We start from the raw sequence: 18,676 nt of genomic DNA, 5'->3' as shown, positions 1-18,676 counted from the left end.
AGCAGCTCTTAGTGATATTGTTCATCACTGAGAGAGAACAACATTTCTATTGTAACAGAGTTTATTTGAATATAACTTGATCTTTGTTACATACTTGTGTTGAAATCGATTTGATTGTATAAACACTATATTCAACCCCCTTCTATAGTGTTGTGTGACCTAACAAGTGGCATTAGAGCTTTTCTGTTAACACACATACAGTAAAGATCCAAACAAACAATCATGTCTGAAAAAACACAAACTCCAACTAAACCCACCAAAACTCAAGAAACTCAAAACACTCAAACCCACGGTCGATATGAGACTATTAGGGTTCCCATACTGAGACCATCTGAGTATCCCATATGGAAAGTGAAGATGGCCATGTTTATGGAAGCTACAGATCCAGAATACCTTGATAGGATTAATGAAGGACCATATAAGCCTTACCAAGCTCTCTGTTGCAGTTGCTGATCAACCAGCAAAGACCATACCAAAGGAGATAAGTGAATACAGCACTTTGACTCAAAAGCTGATGAGTCATTAACTGATTTATATGACAAGTGTGCTAAACTATTGAATGATATGTCACTAGTGGACAAGGAATATGATCTTGAAGATTCAAATCTAAAATTCCTTTTAGCTCTTCCTGAAAATTGGGATTTGAAGTCTACTACTATAAGAGACAACTATGACCTTACTGAAACTACTCTTGAGATGGATCAAAGGAGCAAGAAGCATGGAAGAAAGTCAAGGACAATTGCTCTTAAAGTTGAGGAAAAATCTCCTAAAGTGGTTGCCTCAAAAAGGGGCAAAGGAAAGCCTCTTATCATAAAGTCTGATTTAGAGTCATCATATTCTGATGAAGATGATTCAGAAACTGAAAGTTTACCTGAAGTGGATGTTGATGCAGAGATGATGCAACTGTGTGCTCTTATGGTGAAGGGTATCACAAAGATAGCCTACAGGAAATTCAGAAAGGGAAAGAAGTTTTCCAGGAAAGGTGGAGGTTCTGATAAGAAAGGGTTCAGAATGTCTGAAGGCAAAGGAGGAAAGTCTGACAGAGGAGACAACTCAAATGTCAAATGCTACAATTGTGGTGAAAGAGGCCACATATCTCTTGACTGCAAGAAAGGAAAAAGTGATCAAGGCAACGCTCTTGTCATAAAGAAGAAAAACTGGACAGACAGTTCAGATTCTGAAGATGAGAAGAACTATGCCTTGATGGAAAATATTGATAGCAGTACTAACACTGCTGAATTGAAGGTACCTCAAACAACTATTTATTGAGCCATTTGAAATCTTGAAAAGAATAGAACCCTAGTTTACGAGTTCACCTTGCCTCCCAACTTGCAATAGGTGTACAATGTGTTCCATGTGTCAATACTAAGGATGTACCATGCCGATGCGCAAAACGTGATAGAATATGAACAAGTAGACTGGCAACCGAACCTGACTTACATCGGGCAACCAGTGAGAGTAATGGATAACAAAAACAAGTGCTGGGGAACAAGACTGTCAAGTTGGTCAGAGTCTTGGGGAGAAACCAGTATATTGAATAATCAACGTGGGAACTAGAAGACGTAATGAAAGAAAAATGTCGCCACCTGTTTTCAATTTAATTCCGGGACATAATCCTTTTAAGGGGGGAAGACTGTAATAACCTGAATTTTGGGACTTTGTAAAATAATAAATGAATAGTAACCATGACGATCATGGGAAAATGTTTTAGCCCACATATATTATGAATGGTAAATTAAGTTTTTGAGTCGATATTGTGATTATACATACCAAATGAGTGTATGTAAAAGTCATTAATTTTCGAATAAAACCAACTTTGTAAAACAAACTTAATTTATGAACTATCATGGAATACGAGAATCACGTTACAATCATGAATCTATAATTTTACAACTCAAAGCCCAAGTACAAGATTACAAAAGCATAAAAAGGTTTAAAAGAAAAGGATTACCCCACGAATCTGTTACGAGGATTAATCACAATACCAAATAAGCGACCAAGCGAATACGTAAGAGAATAAATAAACGTATCAAGCCCATGAAAATTCCCATGCAATCCATGTAAACTAATTAGTATTCAATGCAACCAAGGATTGGTGATCAAATAGTAACCATCCAAGAAGCATAGTAACCTAGCTAGAGTGAATAGTAAGCAAACATGTAGTAGTAGTACTTGACTAGATTTTTAGCCTTTGATAAAGGACCATTTCAAAGATATGCATATCTAAATATCAAAAAATCAAACACATTTTATCACAAGCAAGCAAGCAACCAACACAAAAGCCTCTTTCTCTCTCTCTCCCAAGAACACAATGTTGATTTTCAAGAACAAGGAGGAAAGAAAAATTCAAAACTCAAGTTATAGAGCTTTAAAAATCACAAAACTTTAACCACAGCTCCTCCATATTATAGAAAAATCTTGTACCAAATTTCAAGTTCATTCATTAAATTTTAAATTTATGAAAAATGTTTGAAGTTGAGGGTGAATAGTAACTCCAAAAATTACTTTTTATTTTCTTGATTTTCGATGGAAGTTTAAGACTCCTAAAGATAAAAAAGGCTCTCTCCAAGGATCTTATGTCCTTATTAAGTGATAAAAATCTTCAATAATGGTATAAATATCATCTACCCTTTGTATTTTGTTTAAGTTTTAAGCATAGTTACAAGACATGTTCATATGTGACATGATTCTTGAAAAATGGAGTTTGAATTGTTAAATCTTGATGGTTAATTGTTATGGGATGGTGTTTCTCATGTTTTAATAGAGTATATGAACTATAATTGAAATAAATATGGTGGAATTGATGATTGAGTTGTTATTAAATGGATTTAACGTAGTTAAACCGGAAATCGTTACGTGTATAGCCGTTATAATATTCGTGTGCCTTTAGGACTATTTTGAAGCATAATTACGGACTGTAAAACATATATTTTTGAACATCAATGGATATGAATTTAAATATATTTGTTTCTAGTTTTTAACCATATAAATATTGTATCGAGATAATTTACGGATTGGTATTAAAGTTCATTTTAGTGAACGTAGTCGAGAAAACCAAACTGCTACCTAGTGCTGACTTTGTGGGTATAATTAAGGTTCTTAAACATTGTTTAAAATTATGAAACTTGTAAAATATCTGAATTATACAATGAGTAATCCCTCTTTAAAATTTTAGCTAAAGATGTTAATTTTTCGATTTTATAAAAATGTCAGAGCGAAGGTTACGCAAGGAGAGAATATCAAAAATAACCGTAGCTAGCCACTGCCTATAAACTTCTACTTCAGGATTTTTAACCTTCTTTCCAGAGAACCATTTTTGAGTCATTTTTTCTAAACATTTTCTAGATCGTGCATGCGAAAATGGTGCATCTATTGAGTTAACAGTGTGAGAGAAATCAACGTTTTAGTGAAAGCATTATGAATAGTAAAATTCCGTAGTTGACCGAACTTTTAAAATATTTTTCACCTATTTAAATTCATATTTTCAAAGTGAAACATTTATGATAAATATTAAAAACACTCAATTATAATAAAATATTAATTTTTTTATTTATTAAAAATGTTAGAGTTCGAGTCGCGTAATAGTACGATTCGGTAAAGTCGACTCTAGAAGACCACCTTAACCGTCCATTGCGACCAAGGATTGATAGTCATTTCGAGTAGGTCAAATATCAAAAATTGTAATGTATCACACTTATTAGTAAAATAAGTTGTTGATGGGATTATGAATACTGATTAATATTATGATATTTGTTAATTGGAAAACTCGGAACGAGTGAAAGTCGGGAACGTATCTTGGACTCCAGACAAGTTTTCAAACCCTACCTTTTAAGGACTGTTGTTTTATGATTGCTTTTGAATACTGAAATATTTGCATGATGAATATTTAACGGTGTTTTACAAATTATTATATATTAAATCATAAGATATGATGATTCTGGTATAGTAAAAATACGGGATTTGAAATGATATATTTAGGCCGAGAGTCAGTCGATGTAAGTTTATAAAAACTGGGAAGTATTACGAAGGTGTTTATATTTGAGAAATGTTAACTCTAGCAAGTAAGGTGGCATATATATTGTAGACCGAGAGCCGGTCGATATGTATTATTTAAAAACCCTGAAATATTTCGAAGATGTTTTGGACAAGTAAAGTACGTACTTATTTTATTTCAAGGGACTCGACATCCTCTTGCGAAATTTTAAATACTCGAATTTATTTAAAACGATTTCCAAAGATCGTATTCCCTCAACTATATTTAATTACTCGAGTAATGAATATTATTTCAACTATTCATTTAAAAAGGCGAAGTATTCTCCGACGATTATTTTATTTTAAAATCAATTATATTACAATTATTAAAGATTAATTTAATTACTTAAACATAAATTAGTTGAGAATATTATTTCAAATATTCTTTTAAAATATAATTATTTGAGGTTTAATTATTTATTAATTATTATATAATTTCTAAATATTTATTAAATAATTTAAATTAATTTAAAAATCACAAAACCTATTTTAAATATATTTTCTGAGTTTCAGAAAATCATTCTAATACTTTCGGATCATCGAAAAATATTATCTCGACGTATTTTAAATATTTTGACTATAGAGTCGAAAGAAACCCCCCATAAATACTTATCTGTTGACAACGGTCAACTTACATTATCTTAGTACTTCCTCCGAAAATTTTCAGAAGTACATATATACATATATGAGATGAGTTGTGCCTATCAACAAGCAAAACGATTGAGGCACTTCGATAAAGTTCGAGTTCCAAGTATATGACAGGATTCTTCAAAGGACAAGAATGGGTAGACTCTAGTACTTTGTGTACTGGAGCGACTACTGGTGTGCCAGATATAAACATGTGAAGTATGTGGAAAGGCTGGATGTATGAGCCATACATAATATGTCTGAATGTGGCAAGGGTGACAACTTGATGTATGAGAGTCATCCTTCTACATGTAGAGAATAATAAATATTACCGTTATACGACTGATCATCGTATTTCGGGGGAATCGGTGAATGTCCTATTCTTCCAATTGGAATTGAGATGCAATATTGTATCCCGAGCCTAGGTGCTGAGTTTACATTAAGGTAATTGCAAACTAGTAAGTCAATCAAAAATATTATTTCAAAAAGAGGTGTGTATCACCAAGAAAACTACTTTGACTAAATATATATCCTTACACGGATTAATATAATTTTTTTAACAGTCTTTTCATATTGTTGATTATTATGGCTGAGCATTATTGCTCACTCTTGCTTTCTATTAAATGTCACAACACAACAGATTACCAGTATGCCAATGTGGGACTTAGTCTCTTGCAATCATTGAGAGAATCCTGTGTAGCTTTGTCTCAGATGGACCGTAGTATTCAGATAGTTATAAGATGTTAGTAGTAATTATTTTGACTTCATGTAGAGGTTAAGAATAATTGATTAAGATCATGTATAGTAAATTTAAGTTATAATAAAAGAAGATTACATTTTGTACATCGTTTCCAAAACTATAACTTGTGTGTGTATGTGTGAGATTGGGGGTCTGTGATATAGAAATATTGGATTATTGCATTAATCCATGTTACACATGGTTAAAGGATTACGTGACGACCCAGATTCCTGAGCCCGGATTTGGAGGCGTTACATTCACTATGATTTTAATGTATGTATATGACATTATATTGACTGGTTCTTCTCATATACAACATTCTAAGGTAAAAGCTTTCATTGGTAGTCAGTCAAAATATAAGATCTTGGCCCACTAATATAATTTATTGGCCAAGAAATGTCAAGGAATACTACTGGTGTCTACATTCATCAGAAGAAATATGCTTTAAATTTACAATCAAATATCGGGTTGCTTGCTGCTCCAGCCACTGTTATCACTATGAAAGCTCAACATCTCCTTACTGCTACTACAAGATCCTTATTTTCTCCTTCTGATGCATCTTCTTATCGGATGTTAGTTGGTCAATTAATCTATCACACCATGAAAATGCCTAATATATCTTATCATGTTTACATTCTGAGTCAGTTCTTGGCCAAACCCGCTAATGGTCAAAGATGTGGCCTTTAAGTTGGTTCGATATCTTAAAAGTGCTCCAAGTCGAGAATTGTTCTTATTTGCCTTCATTTCACTTGTATTGGAAGTTTATACTGATGTATACTGGGCTTCTTGTCCAATGACTAGGCGTTCCATCTCAAGTTACTGTGTCATTCTTGAAATTTTTTTATTGTCCTGAAAATGTAAAAAATATAATATATTGCTCTTTAATCTTCAGACAGAGTTATATTTCTCAATACCAGGTGTCATTATTCTTTATTGTGATAACAAATCTGCAATCTAAATAGCTGAGATTCTAGTGCAACATGAATGTACTAAGCATATTGAATTTGGTTATCCGTTATAAAGTCAAAAAATGCTTTACTCTCCCTACTAATTAATCCATGCTTCACATCCAGTAGGCTTACTTACCGGCACCTCACCGTCTTCGTTCACTGCTACACAAATTGGGTGTGCCCAACAATTGCCACTACCTAATTTCGGGGGGTGGGTATTAAGCTAATACTGAATGGATAATTAGAATTAGCTTAATATAGTCTTATAGTTAGAATTAGCTTAATATAGTCTTATAGTTAGTAAGTAGTTAGTTAAAGTTAGCAAAGTAGTATGATAATTTTACTTCTTTTGCTCTTGAATAAATACTTTATGTAAACTTTTTTACTAATTCAAGTTTTTCATTTTATATTTCGATCCAAATTTATCTCTCTAAATTATTGTTACAATATTTATATAATTTTAGTTTATTAACCCTTTATGGATTGAATATATCAAGTAAATAATTTTAATATGAGAAAAAAACTCAAAAGGTTGACCTCGGGGAATTACTCATGATTATGTGATTTTCCCATTATAAAAAGGATAAGATATTCCCATCCTATGTTTGTATGATTATTTTTTATTTTCAGATAATTATCCGAGGATTCATAACACCAGCCTTTACCAACATCTTATTTTGGTATTACAAGAAAAAAAATTACCTTAAATCACTAAAATTTATTCCGAGTTATTATTTTTTGTTGCAGCAGAGGATAGTCGATGTTACTATAGACATGAGAAAATTGTTATTATAACACAAGATATAGTGTTAATATTGATATTATAATTAATGTTATCATAGAACTAAATATTTAGGCGGCCGGACCAAATTTTAAGCGGCCAATAATAACGTTTTGACCCACTCATTTTATTTTATAAAATAGAAATACGCTCTCACCAATACATTCATGAATATACACTCTCAGTTCCAAAACACTCCCAGTGAGAAAACACTCTCAAACGAAATGGGTTTGTAGAAATTAGGTTTCTAAATTAGCTTGAAAAAAATTGAGCTTTTTTCTCAATCGGGGTCAAAGCTTAGGGATTGTAATTAGGGTTCTAGTAATTAGGGTTTGTAGAATTTAGGGCTTTCTTCTCAAACAGGTTCAACAATTGGAGCTTGTAATTAGGGTCCTAGCAGTCACTTTCTTCTCAAATTTGGGGCTCTCTTCTTGTGCGATTCAACATTTTGTCGGGTATGCTCTTGTTATATTATCTGATTTGTCTATTTATCAATCTTGTTACATGAAACCAAAACATTTGCCTAGTAGTGTAATTTTAATTTTGATAAATTATACTCTATCGGAGGCTATTGATTTTAAGAGGTGTTGTTGTGTTGTGTATTTTTAGTTTTGGTTATTGGTTAATCTCATAGCTTAGTGTTTATTTGACCGAGGTTGAAGGAGTATGAGTGTTTTTTGTTTGACTTTTAAGGTTTAGGCATGGACTTGTTAATTGATTTTGATTGAGCAGGACTTGGCAAAACTAAATTAGTTTGATTTATATTCAGTTGGTTGGTAATTATGCTAATGATCAATATTATTATGTGTGTATGCAGGAGATCGATTTGAAAAATCATAGACGAGGACACTACTGAATTTGTGGGTACAAATCTGGACCTATATGGATTAATACTTTTTTGTGTACACTATATACATTAATTTGAGGTTTAACTAAATAGGTCCCATCAATGATGTCGTAATCGATATTTAAGTGGTATAATGTTGTATATTATCTAAAATTTCCGCTGAATTTGAAGTGTTAATATTTTCCATTCTCAAGATTATTTTTCTAAAACACACAAGACTCATAATGCATAACAAAAGTTAGAAGTAATATATGTTTGCACAAAATAAAGGTCAGAAGTACTATATGTTTGCACAGAGCAATATGTAGCTTTAAAAATTAAGCTCAAAACCAATTGGATGCACATCACTTACCAAGACTATACTTGGTTTAAACAATTGTGGGAAGAGACACCTCTGGCACGGTATGGTGTATTAGTGCTTTTAGAGCTTTGCAATACCTATCATGGGTAAATTAATATTTATTGTGCTGTTAATTACCGCATCGACTAAAATTTTGGTTACCGCCTTATATTTATATTAATGGTTTACAATTTTTATGTATGTTAGTAGTCTCAGTTTCTCATTATCTTTGATTTTGTTGTCAACTAAGTAAATTAAGTAGTACATGAAAAAACATAATCAATTTTTTCTATCATTACTACACAATTAACTAACATCATAGAATATTTATTTGTTGGTTGAATCGATGGTTGAATCGAAAGACGTCGTTCTCTCTAAAGCAACTTAATTGTGTTAGCATGTTCGCGGAAGTATGCTAATATAAACTATAACAATAAACTTATTTACTCAATTATGATTGTACCTAAATTTTTGTTGCATATGGATATGCTTAGCCATTGCCGGATGCTGATGGCCAGCTCTTGATTACTCCACTAGATGAACCCAATCCTGTGATATTAGTTTGACATATAATCATTTTCTATTTATGCATGTGAGGTTGTGGTACCATGGTTGTCACGGCGGTAAGTCGAGGCGAGTCGATGGACCCCGGGCTAGTCGACTAGTCGTAGACTAGTCGGCTAAAAAAATAATACATTATTATAAATATATAAATATAAATATTATATATTATATTAGATTTTAGATTTAGATATATATATATATATATATATATTATGTAATTTAGTTGACTAGTGGATTATATGGTTATTGTAAACCTAAAATACAGAATTCTACAGACTATTAAAATTCGATTATTTGATGCAACTTACAAGAGCAAACAAAAGAATGCAGAATGGTCAATAACTCAATATTAAACTGCAGATTGCACAAAAGAGCAGAATGTAAAAAGAGTGCAGTTCTAATGCAGAAACATAGCAGAATGTAAAAAAGATGCAGTTCTAATGCAGAAAAACAGCTAGAATGTAATTACCTGGTAGAAAAGTCTGAATCTGATTGAATCTGATTGAATCTGCTTTGTTCACTTCTTTAGGTCATTTACCCCTTTTTGTAGCCGCTAGAATGTGTTTTAGGGCTCAGGAAATTGTTTTATGGGTTAAAAAGTAAACTAGGCCGGGTTTTGACCGGGTTTGGGTCAAACTTAAAACCAGTCGAGGATCCAAAAGACCAGTCGACCCGACTAGTCGACTGGTCGACTAGTCGGGTCGACCAGTCGGGTCGACCAGTTGGGCGAAATATTCATTTTTCACCAGTCGACTAGCCATTCTCGACTACTCGACTAGTCGTCGACTAGTCGCGACTAGTCGAGCACCGTGACAACCATGTGTGGTACCCAACCCAAATTTATGTTACTTTATGTTACTGGTTAGGTCTTTGTAGATGCTAGGTTGCATGTTACAGGAGGTGCTAATAAGGGTGGACGTGGAGTTGATGGTGAAGCAGCTACTGTAGGTACACCCGTGATACTAGTTTTATCTCAAAACCATTAGCAATACTTGTGATTTGATATAATTGACATTTTGTCGTGAATAATAAATATGTTACGGAAGTATTAGACATTAATAATGAGTTTGGTTGGATAGAAAGGGACTGGTGAGATCATCATGCGGCAAAAAGCATCAGACTAAACAAGATCCTCCTTCTTGCGTCATTGTCACCATTCGGCTACATCGGTTAGGGCTCATATATATATTTATGGCGGGCTCAGAGGAGGTAATTTCTTATGAAAGACATGTGTAACTTGAATGATTTGCACAAACCTGAATTCAGAAATCAACTTTTTATTGTTTGTCCGGGTGACCACAACATGTGTACTTATGTACGAAATTCAATTTTCATAAATGTGTTTATTTATTGAAAATCTCGGTACACATAAATATTACATTATTTTGCAGACTTGTTACAAAGGCATATTAATTTCATCGAAATAATTTTGAAAGAGGACTTCAAATAAACTGCCTCAACAATCGTATATGTTCTTACTTTTATTGTTGGTTTTAATATAGTATATGTATTGGGTTTGATATTTTAGAGTTACATTTAATTATTACTGTGGCTAGATAAAATTTTTGTTGGGATTTGCTGGTCCATTTATTTAACTTCTATAGCTCTTTTTATTATTCGGTTGATTGAGTTCATTCAGGCTTAAACCAGTTTCACATGCATTGACTCGTAGCTGTATATAATAGCTTATTACTTGCTTTTGATTTCATTATAGTTTAATATGCTATTTATTGATATAAATACTCGCGTCTGATTTTATCCTTAATTACTTCTGCTATTTTTAACTTCTTAGCTTCTAAATATTTTATTTATAGCTTAAAAATCATGCGATGCACAAATTTTTTCTAATATTATATACTTCCTTTATCCCTCTCATTTCTTTACAATTTCCAATTTGGGACATGCCTCTCATTTCTTTGCACTTCAAAAGTTTCCTGAAAGAGTAGAGTTTTATAACATAAAAATTAACTATATTTACCACTTTTTTCCACTATATCCACTTTATAAATTAAATATTCACCGGTTCCCCCACTTTACTCATTTTTCTTACTTTTACCATTAATTTACACTTCTTCTTTTTACCTATTCTTTCTAGGGCCGAGTAAAAAACCGAAACCGAACCGAAATTGGGAAAAACCGAAGAAAACTGTTCTGGATAAAACTGATCCGGAACCGAAACAAAAGAATTAAAAACCGATCTGATTTAAATGGTTGGATTCCGTTTATATGTCCCAAACGAACCGATAGAAACTGAACTGAACCGGTTATTAAAAACTAATTAAGTAATGTATATTTTACATGTAATTTTATATATTATCTAAATATTTTTTTGAAAAATAATACATATGTTCGACATTTTGTGAAAGATTTTGGACTATAATTACGTAGTTGCGATCATTTTGTATTAATCTATGTCTGCTTTAAATCCTTAATCTATCAGATGTGTTAAACTGTTTGAGTATAGAACTATATACTTTTGCCATTCCGGAATGCAAAAACTGTATATAGGGAATGACTTTCCCGTTCAAGAATACACAAGTAAATCACTTTCCATACTAAGATATAAGTGGTGGTTTTTTATGTTACTGCCTTTCAAAATTTAACCTTACCTCTGCACCTTAGCATCAAAATGCAACATCATAAGTTCATAACTGAGTCTAGACAGCAATATGCAACATCGCAACTGAGTCTCATTTGTTAAAATTTCGATTAAAAAACGAAAACTATAATTTAAAAAGTCGCATTTGTATATTATTTTTCATTTTTATAATTGTTGGTTTTGTAACCGAAACCGAGCTGGTTATAACCGAACTGGGATTTTTTAAACCGAATCTGAATCCGAACCGGCGGTTACAGTTTTTGATTTTAAAAATCGAAGATATTTGGTTGCCGTTCCGATTTACAAGTATCAGACATATTGAAATATGGTCATACTTTAGAAAAATCATTTTTTTAACTTATTTATATCTTATCTTTTTTGTGGCTTGGCTAGATGGGATAGCCGAGCCACTACTCTTTTGTTACGACCTTGTTCCGGCAAAATCAATAAACGAAAAATATATTCAACGAGCAAAAAGGAGAGAGAAGGGATTTGAACCCTTGATAGTTCTTTGTTCAATACTATGCGGGTTTTCAAGACAGGAGTAATTTTTTAAATAAAAATTAAATTGGAACTTTTAAGATATGAAATTTATTTAAATAAAATTTTTAGATGACATGATTTTATAATAATTCAACATATACATATTTATTTGATAATTTTATTTAGAGGTATATAAATTTGAAAAAACATATACTAATTTAAATATATAGTATTAATGTTATCCCATATGTGTTTAGAAAATATAATTATTTTTAATTTAAACGTTAAGTTTTAGCACGAGACCCATTATACTGACCAAATTCAACTAATTATATTTATTTGATTTTAATTTAGTTTAAAGATGGATCAATAGTATATTTTTATTTAACTCATATGAATAATATATATTATTTGGTTTAACTAGTCGAATTTTATTTTACTTTTAATTCTGATTTACCGTGGATCAGCTCTATATTATTTTACTTTACCCCGACGCTATTATACTGATTGACGAATTACTAGTTCAATAATATTTTTTTAGTCTAATCAATAATAATTATTAACTTATTTTAGCCCAAAATCCATTATACAGACCAAATTCAACTAATTATACTTAGTTTGATTATAAATTTATTTTAACCTCGATCACCAGTATAATGTTGTTCTAGCCAGGATGAAAATCATTTTTTGTCTTCTTTCAATGTCATTACATTGATGAACGAATTATCACTATTCATGTTTTAAAAAAGTAGCATGAATAACATAGAACAACAAAATCAATCATGTGTATTATATAAATCAAGTATGATACCGACTACCAAATTTTTAAAATTTCGGCGTGCAATGCACCAATATTTAATTTTTCATTTAACAAATTTTAATTTGAAAGAGTTAAAAATAATCAAAATTAAGTTCAAACAAATAAAAAAATTTTGAATTTCATTTAATTTTATTTCGGCTCTATTTTGAGTTTTATAAATGAGATTTTGACGATTTTACAGCGCACACGAACTCATGAAGTTATGTTTAATTCAGTGATGGTTTAAAAATTTTGTCCAACAAATGTTATCTAGAAAAATTGAAAAAAAAAGTTACAAATTTTATATTAATATTATATTTAGTTTAGGATGCATACTTATGTTTGGTTTATATAATTGAAAAGGTAGGATATTCTATTCAATTTAGAATACCTACTTGCCGCCGGTTATAGAATATTTCGTTCTTCTGATCTAACGACTATGAACAATTTGTTTAAAGATTTGACGGTACTTATTAATGCATTTTAGGTGTGGATAATGGTGTGGAAGAAGTGATTTTTTCCCTAAAATCATGCATAGGGGCGACTAATACATTTTGTTCGATGCCTTAAGGCTCAGCCGGATAAATGACCTTTTCAAATATAGCCAATATCTTATTACAAAATTAATAACTTTGAATTATTTCAGAAGAAAATGAGGCATTGACCTATTATAGAGATGGTGCGATTTGATCTCGAGTCATGAGTCTGTTGAATTAAAACTTTACTTTGTCAATCAATCTATACCATTACAAGTGAGAAAACTAAGGGGATGCTTGACATTAAAAGTCGTTATTAATAAACAGTTTTGGCATGTGTTTTTATTTACTTGTAGTATTAGTTATTTCTTTGCTTTATAGATGTATAGTATATATAAAGCATTGCATTGCGTACTTTCTATGTAGTTGCAAGTTGAAGCAAAAATGGTAGATTTTATATCAATATGAAACAAAAAGAGTAGACTTGTTCAAACATCTGTGGTAAGAAAATGAGTAATCTTTCCAGAATAAGATTTGTTGCAATGCAGCCCAATAAGAATAAAAAATGGAAATACTTGTAATATAAGCAGACATAAAGATTTCAGGCGCAATAGAAAATAATAATGTAATTGGTATAGGTGAACCCTCAGGTATCCCATATATAGAGTTAAAAGAGATATGAAATTCCGGGGTGGGTGGTTTACTCGGGCTCGAGAGATGAAATAAATAGGGCCACATGTTTTTAATTTGTCGTTAGAAAATTCACACATAAGAGAACGGAAAATTCTTAACAAAAAAATGTTCTCTGAAACAAACGTGAAAGTTGTTTTCCATCGGAATGTTATTACCGTAAATCTACTCTCAACCTGGATTATATACAAAAAAGTTCATCTATAACTACTCCATAGATGGCTTTCTGCAACACCTTAAAAAATATTGCAGGAAGTTGAAAAATGTTGCTGCAGACTCACAAATATCAACAACGGTTTTGTGGTGTTACTCTTTTCACCTTGCCCTAAGTCTCAAAGGTAATATTTTTTATATTTATTCCAACACCCTAAAATTGTATTACAAAAAGGTACACTTTGTTGTAAATGGACCGTAATGGGTGGGGCCCACTTTTTGGACCCCCTTTTGGGATGATTTGCTGGTGGGGCCCACCTTGAGGTTTTGACTAGGGCAACACTTTGTTGGAGCAATTAATAACATTTTATTAAATTATAACAACATTAATTTAACATTATCTGCAACACCTCGTTTTAGGTACTATTCTTTTGTAATGGTCAACTGGAAATATACTTTCTTACATATCAATAATGTGTTTCATTCATAATCATCTAAAAAAAATTAAAAATATTACAACCATATATTACATTATCTAATAATTCCAAGTACCAAAAAATTATATCACATCCATACACGATATTATCTAAAGTACATGATTGACATTTTAATAAATATTAGAAATTTTTGGGGTCGTCTTTTTCCAACTCTCAGGCTAAATTTCAGCCTTTGACCATGATTCCTGCTAACTTTAGGCCAATCACCTTCACATTTTCACCAACCACGTTTAAGATGATACCAAAAAGCTGAAAATTACAAGAAAATAAATAATATTGTAAATAAAATGTAAATATTAACTTATCAAATCAAAACTTTTACAGATCACAACCAAATCCTTTGATTTATATATATAATTTTGAATATCTACAAAAGCAGAGACTCGCAAAAGAGCATGAGACCTTCATCAGCTCCAAGAAAAACAAGAATTTTTATGTATATGTAAATAAAATTGAATACACTACAGCATGAACTCAATCTAGGTATAACTACACAATATTATTATATAGATTCTAATCCTAACCCAGTTTAATTGGCTACATTTTGAAAGTTGAGGAACTTAATTGGGACGCGGTAGTATTTCCCGCTCACCCAATTTCACCGAATTATCTCCCTGCTTTTCTAGTAATTTTCTTTTTTCATAAATATTTTTAAAATACAACATGCTTACAAAAACATCTTCATTCATTCCTATTCAAATTAAATTTAACTAATTAAAAAAATATTATTATTTTATTTTATCAAATATTATTTTATTTTTATTTTCAATAGTTTAATTTTTGAAAAAAATAACTAGTAAATATAATATAATATTTTATAAGTATTATTATCATTTATGTTTTTTTTTAAAATTATATTTTCAAGAATGTATCTTTAATTTATTTACTTAAAATAATTAAAATATATTATTTTAATAAAACAAGCATTCAACTCAAATTAAATTAAAAATTTCAATAAAGAAGTAAGAAATTATTTCTACAAAATAATTTTTTTGTTTATGTAGAGGTATTACATAATTTAATTTTTCATTAAAAAAATAAAATACTTTTTGTTTGTACAACATCTACTGCAACACCCGATGGGGTCGATGCTAACATCGAGAACCAAAGTTGTAATAGTAGAGGTTAAATATAGTTATTTTAACATTTATAGACGGCAACACTTTGCCAAGTTATTATGAAAAGTCATATAGATGTAAAGTACCGGTCATTCCACGAGCTGTCCTAGCAGAACCAGAATTATTTATTCTATTCGAGAAAAGCTAGGTAAAGCCCGAAGGCTTCTATCCCAATAGGCTAGTGGGCGACTTGGTGGTTCGACTCTCACTACCCCAGAGATTGAGAAGTAAGATCGAAAGAAACCAACCATCTTTCAAACACTTGTCATGTACCACGGAAACTGGTCATTGATGATAAAAATTGCATGAATGTAATTCCAGCCTCTTTAGAGGAAATATGGAATCTTATTACCGAGCCACATCCAAAACCATATCATGTCGCATAGATCATCAAAGCTAGGTTGCAAGAATCAGGTCGAACAATTATTGCTTTTGATAGGAGAATCAGACCAATTCAAATTTCAATTTAAGTTTTGATAATAACTTTTTTTGTCATGAGTTTTGATAATAACTTAATTAATATATAATGATATGAATTTTAATTGAAAATTTTGTGTTAATATATTTATTTGATGCTGCTAAAGTTGATGGAGTATATTGATATATTAACAAATTAAAATTGACATATTTAATTATATCAATTAATTAAACTAGAACTAAATTAAACTAAAGTTGATGGAGTATAATGATATATTAACAAATTAAAATTGATACTTTAAAATTTTAAAAAAGATGTAATTAAAAAATATGTAATTCAAGAACCCTTAAATAAAAATGATCTTTTTGTCCATCTGAATAGTGTTATTAAATGGTTTATGCATGTAGACCAATGCAGTGAATAAAATAATGTAAAGTAAATTTTTTTGAGTTTAATAATTTTAAAAAAAATTCTATTTAGAGTAATGTAGAGAAATGGGAAGAACTACCCTGTAAAAAAATGAAAAGGACGGAGGGACTAAAAATTTAAGGAACACATTTTAAAAATACCTTAAACTTCCAGTTTAAAAGACATACATAATACTCCCATAATACATAATTTTAAGAAAAAAAATACACAAATGTGCTCTCAAAATACAATAATTAAAAAAACAAAATACAACCACTTAGGAAACAACTCTAACAAATAATCTTTTATATTTGATGATTGAATCATTTTTATAATTATCTTCAGTAATACAAAAATCAGAAATGAGATATTTATCATAAGTTTTAATCTATACATTTTTATAGAAATGAATGCCCTTTTGGGTAACAATCTTCTCTCTGTCCCACTTGCTTGAGCACCTGTAAATCATATTATTTGATCGTGTTAATCGAAGTACTACATCGATAAGATAAGAGATAATTTACATTAATATTTACGGCAATTAATAAACCCCGTTAATATGAGACCTTTTTAGAATGTGTCAAAAATAAATATGTGCAGCATTGCTCATAGCGGAAAATATGATAATATTACGATGGAGTTAATGTTTATTGGTGGCTCAACAAGTTGTTGTTGAAAATAATTACTATACGCGCAACAATAGAACACTTATATAATCGGGATTAGCAAAAACAAACAATAAATAAATTAATGAAACAAAACATGAAGGCGTAAATAAGATATAATCATAGACTGAATTGACAAAAGAGATGAGATAGATCTAACAAAATATTTATCAAATTCGAAATAACAATCAAATAATTGAGTCGCCTAGCCCCCGAGAAGACTAAAATGTCCTGGAAGAGATTATTACCCCACTTACGATCTGTTGAGTTGTAGCAATAAAGCTACCAAGATAAAATATCACAAAGCAATGTGTTGACAGTCACGTAATTCTCAACATCGACATGTACCTCAGTTCGTCCAGGAGACCTATGCAATAGTCTATATGAATTTGGACAAAAATATAGAGAGAAGTAGCAGCTAGGATTTTCACAAGTTGTACTATATCGCGTATATCTTTCTCAAACATTATGTTCTATTATATAATAACAAAAATTAAAATATAGCTGAAAATATTACGTTAATTAAAATAAATATATTGACTTAAATTGCATTTTATAGAGTATTTCTCAAAATCAGAATTGTAACAGCCGTCAGAGTTTAAACTCTGATCAGTACTGGTACATATCACCATTTATACAGTTATATCAGTTTGTTAAACTCGGATCAACAAATCTTGATATTTATATAATTATTTAACAACCATGTCGGAGTTTTTTAAACTCTGTTAGCAAATCCTGATAGCCATATCAATATTTATTCATCCATATTAGAGTTTATAGCAAATACTGATTTCTCCGATTAGAGTTAAACATTGACTCAAATATTCATATTAAAAGAATGACGAAAATGCACTTTGCGTACCTGTAGTTTGACCAATACACCACTTTGTATATAAGTTTTTAAAAAGTACAACTTGAAATACTCCAGTTCATAAATAATTAACTTTCATGTACTCCCGTCAAAACCCAGTTAACGGCGTCACTTTAAATTAAATTTAAAAAAATGAAGCGACAAGAATGTAAAGTGTTAGTTGAGAGAATATAGACCGATCCTTATCATTCTTTTTCACTTGTCACTTTCAATTTCATTCAACCACCTCTCTGTACTATATCTGCTCTCTGTGCTAGGGTTTTAATTTCGTTTGGTTATGAGCATTCATATCGATCGAGATGGTATGAAAAGTGAGGGATCGGGCTGGTAAACATATTTACCTACCAAAGGAGTGTCCAGATTACAGTGGTTAGTTCAAATCTCACTTATTTCTAATTAGGGGTAATGAACTTATGTGATGTACGGTTACATGTTAGGACTTTTATATGTTTAGGTTTACTTATTATATTACTGGTGTTGTGAATATTTCAATTGATTCCTTGTGCCGATGAATCTTTGATTTTAAAATAGAATACTTCTTGTTCTTTTCTAAGTTGGTTCCCTTTTTTATTGGCATGTGGTCCCTTTTAGTTCATATAAAAATGTTCATTTTTGTTTC

The 18,676-nt window shown here is 30.8% G+C and overlaps 1 long non-coding RNA gene across 1 annotated transcript; it reads left to right on the top strand.

Annotated features, from left to right (window-relative positions):
• Positions 1-7,252: 7,252 nt before the first annotated feature.
• LOC141684313 (uncharacterized) lies at positions 7,253-10,273 on the top strand. Its single transcript, XR_012560626.1, has 3 exons — positions 7,253-7,584; positions 7,947-9,828; positions 9,960-10,273. It is a non-coding gene; the product is annotated as an uncharacterized LOC141684313 (long non-coding RNA).
• The last annotated feature ends 8,403 nt before the right edge of the window (positions 10,274-18,676 follow it).

Source organism: Apium graveolens, chromosome 9 (assembly GCF_009905375.1).
Source record: "Apium graveolens cultivar Ventura chromosome 9, ASM990537v1, whole genome shotgun sequence".
NCBI classification, from domain to species: domain Eukaryota; kingdom Viridiplantae; phylum Streptophyta; class Magnoliopsida; order Apiales; family Apiaceae; genus Apium; species Apium graveolens.
Note: the sequence above shows the minus strand (reverse complement) of the source record. Positions and strands in the feature narration are given on the sequence as shown.